Here is an 11,142-nt window from a genome sequence, read left to right on the forward strand (position 1 = left end):
ACCATGCCTTGTCAACTTGAGCCATTGTGTGTACGGAGTGTGTACCGGGCTGGCACAGCATCACCTATTAGGGGGGGGGGGGGTTATGTTGACTTCCTTACACGGCGGCTGTCTGCTGCTGCTCGCTGCTCCTTGGTCAGTCTCTTTGGCAACCCGACCTGAAACCGGACTAGTGGAGTGGAAGTTAAAGAGGGCCGTTTGAATGTAATAGGTTTTGACTGGCATGTGTTACGCGCTCCACCGCACCATTGATTGAGTCCTTGTTTGCTAAATCACTGCTGGTTTACCCTGTTTGGCAGTCCTGCGACACATGTGTGGTCACTTCAGCTTTGGGAGGGGGAGAGAGAGAGAGAGAGAGAGAGAGAGAGAGAGAGAGAGAGAGAGAGAGAGAGAGAGAGAGAGAGAGAGAGAGAGAGAGAGAGAGAGAGAGAGAGAGAGAGAGAGAGAGAGAGAGAGAGAGAGAGAGAGAGAGAGAGAGAGAGAGAGAGAGAGAGAGAGAGAGAGAGAGAGAGAGAGAGAGAGAGAGAGAGAGAGAGAGAGAGAGAGAGAGAGAGAGTCTCCTGTGGCACATATGTGGTCACTTCAGCTTTAGGAGGGGGAGAGAGAGTGAGAGGGGGGAGGAGAGAGTCCTGTGACACATGTGTGGTCACTTCAGCTTTGGGAGGGGGAGAGAGAGTGAGGGGGGGGGGGAGAGAGTCCTGTGACACATGTGTGGTCACTTCAGCTTTGGGAGGGAGAGAGAGAGAGAGAGAGCAGGGCGGGATTGGCCGAGTGGAGCCCCCGCTGACCAAGAGTGGACATGAGAAAAGGAATGAGATGAGGCTGACCAATAAGAAAGAAGAATGAGAGCGAGGGAAACGGTTAAGGAATAGAAAACCTGGAACAGGTTGGTTGATTATAACGGCCTTTGTTGACTGGCAGCTGATCAACGCTTCATTTCTTTCAGCAATCTTAGCACTTCTTCTGGCCCTTCCTCCCTGGACACTCGCCATCACCCTGCTAACCCCTCCTCCTCCTCCTCCTTCTCTTCTCACTCTGTCTCTAACCCCCACCCCACCACCACCACCACCACGCTGCTGTCTCCGAGACATGCTTTTTACAGCTTGGAGGCCAGGGTGGTGGGGGAGGGTTGGTGTCACGGGTCAATGTCACTCTGTCAGTTATCGCCACGAGGCGCTGAGAGCCGGCACTACCACGGCCACACCTGTCAACTCTGACATCATCAAACACCGTGCGGCCGCTGTAAAAGGGATAACAGGTGACACAGGGTAACGGACTATATAGTTCTGTCCAGTTAGCATTCACGGCATTCAGACACAGAAAATATAATGGTAAGGATAATATAGTACAATGGTAAGGTTAATATAGTACAATGGTAAGGTTAATATAGTACAGTGGTAAGGTTAATATAGTACAATGGTAAGGTTAATATAGTACAGTGCTAAGGTTAATATAGTACAGTGGTAAGGATAATATAGTACAATGGTAAGGTTAATATAGTACTATGGTAAGGTTAATATAGTACAATGGTAAGGTTAATATAGTACAATGTTAAGGTTAATATAGTACTATGGTAAGGTTAATATAGTACAGTGGTAATGATAATATAGTACAATGGTAAGGTTAATATAGTACATTGCAGCCTATATACATATGTTGGTGCTGCATGGCGCCGATGCTGTATGCTGCCAGTGGAAATTTGAAGAATTTGTATTATCTGTTGTGCCAAGCTGGGTTCTTCAAATTTTTCACAAGTAGAGCATTGGACACTTTGTTCCATAATAAACTGGAATATCGTTAGCCTCATAGGATAAATGCCTAAGTCATTTTTTACGATTTTCGGATGATAAGAAAAAACGCATTTTCATATCCATCGAGTACATTTACACTAGGCCTAGAGTAAATCAAATAAATATTAATTATCTTATCAGATAAGGAAAGAGAGAAAGCCGAGCACCAGGAGCCTTTCTTGTATGCAACTTTTTTCTTTATTTTTTTCAACGTAAAAATAATCAAGTCACACGGGTGACTTAGGCAGATTGTCATTTTTGAATGTAAAAAGTGTTCTGATTGGCTTAGGACATGGGCACTAATCCAGGGTGATGCAGCAGCTTGAGGGGAACACATGTAGGCAGAAATCTCAATCTGGCCAAAAAATGACTTAGGCATTTATCCTATGAGGCTAACGATATTCTGTTTAATTAATTTCTTTCATTTTTGTGGTAGCTGCCCAGTACTTTTCTCTCTTATAAACTATGATTCTCACTAGTTGGGCATAAACATCGGACATTTTTCAGCTGTTCAAACTCTAAGAAATGGACAGCTGTTTTACAGCGTTCTGTTTCAAATGCCTCGTTGATTTCAGGTCGGCGGTACGTGTGCCCGAGATACCCAGATACCCAGATACCCGGACACACAGATACACATATACCTAGACACCCAGATACCCAGATACCCAAATACCCAGACACCCAGATACTCAGACACCCAGATACCCAGACACCCAGACACCCAGATACACAGATACCTAGACACCCATATACCCAGATACCCAAATACCCAGGTACCCAGATACCCAGATACCCAGACACCCAGATACACAGATACCCAGACACCTAGATATCCAGACACCCAGACACACATACCCAGACACCTGGATACCTATACCCAGACACCTAGATATCCAGACACCCAAACACACCCAGATACCCAGGCACCCAGACACACATACCCAGACACCTGGATACCTATACCCAGACACCTAGATATCCAGACACCCAAACACACCCAGATACCCAGACACCCAGGCACACATACCCAGACACCTGGATACCTATACCCAGACACCTAGATATCCAGATACCCAGACACACCCAGATACCCAGATATCCAGACACCCAGATACCCAGGTACCCAAGATACCCAGATACCCAGGCACCTGGATACCTATACCCAGACATCTAGATACCCAGACACACAGATACCCAGAAACCTGGATACCTATACCCAAACACCTTGATATCCAGACACCCAGACACACCCAGATACCCAGATATCCAGATACCCAGACACCCAGATTCCCAGTGTGCCCCAACCCCTCACCTCCCTCCCCTGCTGTGGGAAGGCTCGGTGAGTAAATAGTGTCTTTGTTCATTACAACACCTCACTCTGTCTCTCTCGCTCCAGCCCAAGGTAAGCTAAAACAGTTTCATCTGCTATTGATTGTCTCCCTCCTCCTTCTCCTCATCCCTCCGCCTTCTTCCCCCCCTTTTGTCAAAATGTAGTCTAGTCAGCCAATGGCCTAAACACTGAAGCAGATACCAGAGGCTTGCTGCCATGTTCCTAATGGTTATCACTTGGGTCAATTGATATCCTGTCTGTGTTGTAAAGAACCATAATTACGTGCAAAGAAAGTAGGCGAGATGATGACAGGAGAATACAGATAAGGCCTTGACTATAGACGCGGCAGACCTTCAGACTTGTACTTCAACTCATCGGCTTGATGAGCAGCATTGAATGTTCATTGTTTAAGAGTCCTGTGCGGAGCGTGGAGCAGTGTGCTTTAGCGGCTGGATGTAATTGCAGACTAAGCCCCCTAAAGGAGAGGCTAGATGAAGGAATCTAGAAATCAATCAACGCTATTGTAGCGATGGGCTGAAGCCGAGGAGCTAGCCAATGTTTTGGTACGGCATGACACTGAAGGGTGATTTACTGGCTTCAAAATGCCACGTGTCATGTTATCACACTCGCCCAAACATAATGAGAAGGTGTGGAGAAGAAGTCATTATCTGAGATCCGGTTTGTTTTTAACATCTTTTTTTGTGTCTCGTTCATTTATCTCGCTCTCTCTCGCTCACTCTCTCTCTCCTTTTTTGCCTTTTCTCCATCTTCCTTCCCACCTTCTCTGTGTGGGGGTGCGACTGTGAGATGATGAAGTTTCGGGGAGAGGTGGATGTGCCATCTATTAAAGCAGGTGGAAGGGTGCAGATAAATCACCTTATCAGCCCTGCCGTCTCCCCACAGAGCTGGCGGAGCGGAGCAGGGGGGGAAATCCATCAACCGCCGCAAATGGGACATGAGTCAGAGATCACTCTGCCTCTGTACGGGGCTCGCTGTGTACCTTACACAGGCTCCAGTGTTGTATTACGACTTAGGCCGACTTGCAGCGGGCCACAGGCGGACATCATCTTACACGGTGCAGAAAGTACCAGCTAAACATTCTACTTCCTGTACAGAAACAGCCCTTACTCCACTCATTCGGCGCAAGGAAGTGTGACAACAACCTCGATTTACACACGGCCATTGCCGCCAGTTATCTCAGACATCGTCCACTAAGCGACGTGTTTTAACGCAGTGGCTGTGTATGTTGTCACTTGGCCGCCATCGATCATCCACTGCGGGACTCGGCGAACATGGCGACCGTCGTGTCGCCGTCCGGCTGTCTTATTTCCACAAGGACACGCACATACAGTTATTGTAACAGTGTCCACCTATGGCTCTCCGTACAAGGTTGCTAGGCAACAATAATGATGGTGACCTTTTAGAAATCCACAGGATGTGTCCCACTGTTCTGAAAGGCGAGAGAGAGAGCACTCTGCACCGTGCTCTCGCCTGGCGGGGGCCGCCGCGTTCACCGCAGACCGAGGAGACGGCGGCCCGAGGAAGCCATAACGGCGCCGGCTGCACCTGCATGCAGCGGCGTGTGCGAAGGCATCAGGCACATCTTCGCCCCCTGAGGATTGCACGCGGGATAGCGTAGCATCCCCCCCCCCCAATAGCTCTACATGTAGTGCGTTGTCACACACACACACACACACACACCCCCCCCCCCGCTCCCCTTAATGTAGGAATAGTCTGTTGGTATTCAGCAGCTCAGGTGTCTTAAGAGAGCGGCTCCTTTTAAACATCTTAGCCACGGTTTGTTCTGTCTCTGGGGGGCGCCGCACCCGGGGGGGTTGGCGAACAGACGAGGGGAATTGCAGATTTGTTTTGCCGGCTCCACGCGTTCAGCAACGCAATGTCTGCCGCGCACGAAGGTAGAGATGTGATGTTTTGTTTATGGCGAGGAAGATTTGGGGGGTTTATCTGTGATTTAATGGCTTCTCTGACGGGGGTGGGGGTGGGGGGGGTGAAATGGACAGGTGCCGTGTGGTGCCGTTGAGTTCTTTGGTTGTGGTGTTTGCCTTGTGTGTACTCGGTACTCAGAGCGGCGAGGCCCGGGACCGAGACTTAGCTGAACCTCTGTGGTGCGGTTTGTGATGCCTTGCTGAGGAGCTAACCGGCCCGGGACGGCTGCAATGTAAGCGGGGGAAAGTGCCCCGGGTGGGTCAATGTAAGACAACAGGAAACCTTGGTATCGTCTCTCATGTTCGGGGCATGTATCTGAATGACAGACCTGTGTTCCCCCCCCCCCCCGTAAGAAATCCTTTACAAGTGTTGGAACACCCGGGCCTGGGCTGTGCAGGCTGTATATTTCTATTCATAATTGATGATCCGGACCCGGACCGGCAGCACACTACACGTGTAGTATGGATTCACTTGTGGTTGCAGATGCGTGCCCACATCTTCTCATGACTCTTTCTGTGTGTTTGGGGAACAGTGTGTGTATATGGTTAAGGTGTGTGTGTGTGTGTGTATGTGTGCTTGTGTGTCGGCCCTGTAATAGACTGGCGGCCTGTCCAGGGTGTCTTCCCGCCTGCTGCCCAATGGCTGCTGGGATAGGCTCCAGCATCCCCGCGACCCTGAGAGCAGGATAAGCGGTTTAGATAATGGATGGAATGGATATTATTATTAAGACTTAATCATGATAATAATAATAATAATAATAATAATAATAATAAGGCACGGTGGCGCAGTTGTTAACACGGTCAACTCACAGCAAGAAGGCCCTGGGTTCGAGTCACAGGGTAGTCCAACCATGGGGGTCGTCCCGGGTCATCCTCTGTGTGGAGTTTGCATGTTCTCCCCATGTCAGCGTAGGTTTCCTCCAGGGGCTCCGGTTTCCTTCCACAGTCCAAAGACGTGAAGGTCAGGTGAATCAGCCGTACTAAATTGTCCCTAGGTATGAGTGTGTGTGTGTGTGTGTGTGCGTGTGTGTGTGTGTGTGTGTGTGTGTGTGTGTGTGTGTGTGTGTGTGTGTGTGTGATCGTCTGGCGGCCTGTCCAGGGTGTCTCTCCGCCTGCCACCCAATGGCTGCTGGGATAGGCCCCAACATCCCCGCGACCCTGAGAGCAGGATAAGTGGTTTGGATAATGGATGGATGGATAATATTAATAATAATGATGACAATGATAATAATTTTATTTATAGAGCACTTTTCAAGCAATAAGCACAAAGTGCTTTCCAGGGTGAAGAAATTCAAAACATAGGCAACATTAGGGAACAATTGCAAGAGGTAAATAATGAAGCATATGAAAACTTATGCATATACACACACATAAATTAAAACATAAGCAACAATTAGGGACATTTGCAAGATATAAATAATGAAACATGCATATATACACATACCTACATACACATACACATAAACATAATACACACTACATACACTTGTATACATGTATGTCTGTATACTACAAATTCTGCAGTATCTGTGATATGGTTGTTGAAGTCCAAGAGGTATTGAAAACCTGTTGTGCTTTTTTGTGTGATTTTCAACCAAGCAGAGGTCCTAGTTGCGACAAAACATGGGAAATTAGTTTAATGATGGTTTCTGTGAGCAGCGCTTACAGAAATTGAATAACTTTTTTTTTTTTTATCTCACATTATTTCCATATCTGGGCGGCATGGTGGCGCAGTGGTTAGCGTGGTCGCCTCACAGCAAGAAGGTTCTGGGTTCGAGCCCCAGGGTAGTCCAACCTTGAGGGGGGGTCATCCTCTGTGTGGAGTTTGCATGTTCTCCCCGTGTCTGCATGGGTTTCCTCCGGGGGCTCCGGTTTCCTCCCACAGTCCAAAGATATGCAGGTCAGGTGAATCAGATTAGTTTAGTTTAGTCAGACAAAAAAGTCAAGTCTATTTTATTTGTATAGCCCAATATCACAAATTGCACATTGCCTCAGGGGGCTTTACAGCAACACCACATCCTGTTCTTAGACCCTCGCATCGGATAAAGAACAACTCCCTAAAATAAAGCCTTTATCAGGGAGAAGAAATAGGGAGGAACCTCAGGGAGAGCAACAGAGGAGGGCTCTCTCTCCCATGACGGACAGACGTGCAATGGGTGTTGTGTGTACAGAATAAAACACAATTTACAGAATACCACATTGAAAGAGGATAACAGAGTTACTATATTGGAATTATAAGATATAAATGAATGGATAATTTATTTCAGTCAAACATCATCGTACATATTTACACCAGTCCATGTCACACAACAAAACTCAATCAATCCATGACCGGAAAAGGAAAAGGCTTAAGCCCACAGCTGATTGTTGCCTATCCTATACAGTCCTCAAGTTAACCTAGATTATCAGAATTACAAAAGGATGGAAAAAAAGTTGTAATTCTTAATTATTTACATTTTAAAGATTTTCTGAAACTCAGCAGCGAGCAACACAATTTCAACTCATCATGAAGACCATCCCATAACTTGACTCCGAAAACTGAAACACATCTGTATTTAACATTGGTTCTCACTTTACATGTTTCAGAAGTACACAACCCTCTTAAATTATAGTTTCTTTCTCTTAATTAAAAAAAAATGTTGGATACAAATAGGGAAGCTTTTACTTCTAGCTCAAAAAAAGTGGCATCTTCAGTCTAAACTGACTGCAGGTATCCCCACCCCTTATATACAATACAGTACACTACAGTGCCCAACGACCGAAACCAACGACCAGTTTCATATGCAGATATGGGTGTGCCCATTAACTAAAGTTTCGATGGCCGTGTTTACTATTCACAGAGGGCTGGGGAATAGTTGCAATCACAGCATTGTAAGATGGTGACAGATGTACCCTTAGCACCCCCCCCCGCCCCCAGTTCAGAGATGGTCGTTCCCTCTTAACATAGATGGCCTCTTTGACTCCCTGTTCAAACCATTATTCCTCCCTATCAAGGATGTGCACATCCTCATCCCTGAAAGAGTGGCCACTGGCCTGTAGATGGGTGTAGACTGCAGAGTCCTGGCCTGACGTGTTAGCGCTTCTGTGCTGTGCCATTATTTTTGGCCGGCGTCTGTTTGGTTTCCCCAGTGTACAAGTCACTGCAATCCTCCTGGCACACTATAATGCGTACACTTTATTGCTCTGTTTGCCAGGGGAACCGATCCTTAGGGTGGACCAACTTCTGGCGCAGCGTGTTTTGGGATTTGAAAGCAACTGAGATGCAGTGTTTTGAAAATACACATCTCAGCTTTATCGACACTCCCGCCACATACAGAATCACCACTGGTTTATGCTTAGACAGCTGTTGTCCTTCTCTCTTTGATCAGCTGGTGCACTGTTTGGGCGTCTTCCTGGCTTTGACAAATGCCCAGTTAGGATTACACTTAACCAGGGCCTGTTTAATGAGGGATTTCTCCCCTTCCCTGGCCGCTGTGTCAGTGGGGACGTTGCCAGCTCAGTGGTACAGTGTCCTGATGACTCGATAGTTTGTGCTCCAGTGGATGATGAGAGTCAAACCTTAAGTAATGATCAGTATGTGTAGGTTTACAGTAAACATCAACAATCAGGTATCCCCCATCACCAAGTGCAATTTCACAGTCTAAGAAGGCTAACCTGTCATTCTTCACATCCTCCCTGGTGAACTTGGTGTGGTTGTCTACAGAGTTAATTTGGTCAGTGAAACGTGGTCCATCCTGAGATTTAATTTTAACCCAGGTTAATATTATTCCCCAACCCTCTGTGAATAGTACATATGGCCATCAAAACTCTAGTTAATGAGCATACCCATATTTGATCATGAAACTGGTCGTTGGTTTCGATCCTTATACACCTGTCACCCTCTTACAATGCTGTGATCCATCCCTAATCCTCTGTGAATAGTACACATGATCAATGGTCACACCCATATTTGCGCATGAAACTGGTCGTTGGTTTCAGTCGTTAGGCACTGTATTGTACTGTATTGTTTATAAGGGGTGGGGATACCTGCAGTCAGTTTAGACTGAAGATGTTACTTAGTTGAGTGATTAAACGTATCTGTCAATAAACGTATCCAGATGAACTTATTCAACCTTATTTGATTTTCTTACCTGGATTAGTGATCATGCATCTAGACATGTATTAGAGTCTTTGCATCAGCCATGGAGTGGAAAGACCAAATTTTAGCTATGCTACATAAGCGAAAAAAGGCAGTCTTGGTGATTTCTTTAATGTGCTTATCAAAGGAAAGGCTGGGATCAAAAGTAACAGTGAGATTTTTGAATGCCATACTTTGTGAAATCACAGAGTTGTCAAGCGTTACTTTTATTTGATCAAATTGGTATCTGTGTCTACCAGGGCCAATGATCAGCATCTCATATTTATCCTAATTTAAAAGCAGGAAATTTAGAGACATTCCATTTTCACTGCAGCCAAGCAGGCCTTTAAATTAGTAATTTGAGCACGATCATCAGCCGTTATAGGTACATACAGCTGAGTATAATCTGCATAGAAATGGAAATTCATGCCATGACTGCATATAATTTGCCCAAAAGGAGAAATATAAGAGAGAAGTGTAGAGGGCCAAGAACCAAGCCCTGAGGTATGCCATATTTAAAATCAGAGAATTTTGATATAACATTTTTATTAGCACTGTGTTCTTCTGGATAAGTAGGACTTAAGCCAAGACCGAGCTAGGCCATAGACACCAAAATTACAATGTATTCTATCTAATAGTATACAGTGATGAATGGTGTCAAAGGCTGCACTGAGGTCCAGCAGGAGAAGCACAGACATGGAATCAGAGCCCATAGCTAGTACATCATTTACCACTCTGGTTAGAGAAGTGTAAGTGGAGTGGCAGGCCCTGAAAGCCAATTGAAAAGGTTCATATTGTTTTCTTCTATATGGGTCAAATGTTGTTGATACACAACTCTTCTCTAGTACTTTAGAAAACAATGGAAGATTAGAGACCCTGGACAGAGGTGTGACTTCTTAAGTAGAGGTTTGACCACAGATGTATTAAAACTGCTGGGAACAATGCCAGTTGTAAGTGATAAATTAACAATGTCTATCATTGTAGATCCCAGAAAAGGTCATAGGTATTTAAAATGTTTTGCTGGTAAGGAGGGTGTCAAGTAGGCAAGTAATTGTCTTTAGAAACTGACACGAGCTTAATCAAAATATCAACAGAGGTAATCTCAAAAGCTGTAATAACAGGGACTGTCTGTGGCTCATTGTATAAATATGAATTTGGTAAGACAGTATCTGGAGTTGAAGAACTAATTTTGTTTCTAATCATTAACCTTATTACAGAAAAAGTCTAGAAACTTATTGGCCATGAATGGTGAGCAGCGAATAGATGGCTGCTTTTTAGTAAACTTAGCTACAGTGTCAAAGAGAAATCTAGGATTATGTTTATTAATATTGATTAACATTTCAAATTTAATGAGAAAATGATCTGACACAGCAGATGTGATAAGAAAGATGGACAAATCAGAAACAGTTATCCTTTTAGATAAAACCAAATCAAGGGTGTTACCACTGTGATGAGTCGACTCTTGAACAAACTAAGCGAGCCCAAAAGTATTAACAAGGGCCAGAAAGGCTTTACTTAGAGGATCAGAATCAGAAGAATCAGAATCAACTTTTTTGGCCAAGTGTGCTTATGCATACGAGGAATTTGACCCTGATTTACAGCAGCTTCTAGTACTTGTATATATCACTCACACCAAAAAAGAAAGGAAGAAATAATTGTAATAATAATAGAATACCAGAGGTAAGTATGTATGCACAAGTATGTCATTAATGAGTTTTGTTATGGCTGAATTGATAACTCTTGCTTATATATTATATTATATTGCTTATATATTATATTATCACCAGCCTGATTCAGATGAACATTGAAATCACCAATAATTAGAATCTCATCAGAATAAGTAACAAAACCTGAGATAAATTCTCCAAAATGTTCACGAAATAGTAAGGGCCATGAGGCTGATCAAGTATCCTAATACGGATTGAGCAGTCTGTTCATGGCTTAGGGAGATGAACGTAG

Source organism: Lampris incognitus, chromosome 5 (assembly GCF_029633865.1).
Source record: "Lampris incognitus isolate fLamInc1 chromosome 5, fLamInc1.hap2, whole genome shotgun sequence".
NCBI lineage: Eukaryota > Metazoa > Chordata > Actinopteri > Lampriformes > Lampridae > Lampris > Lampris incognitus.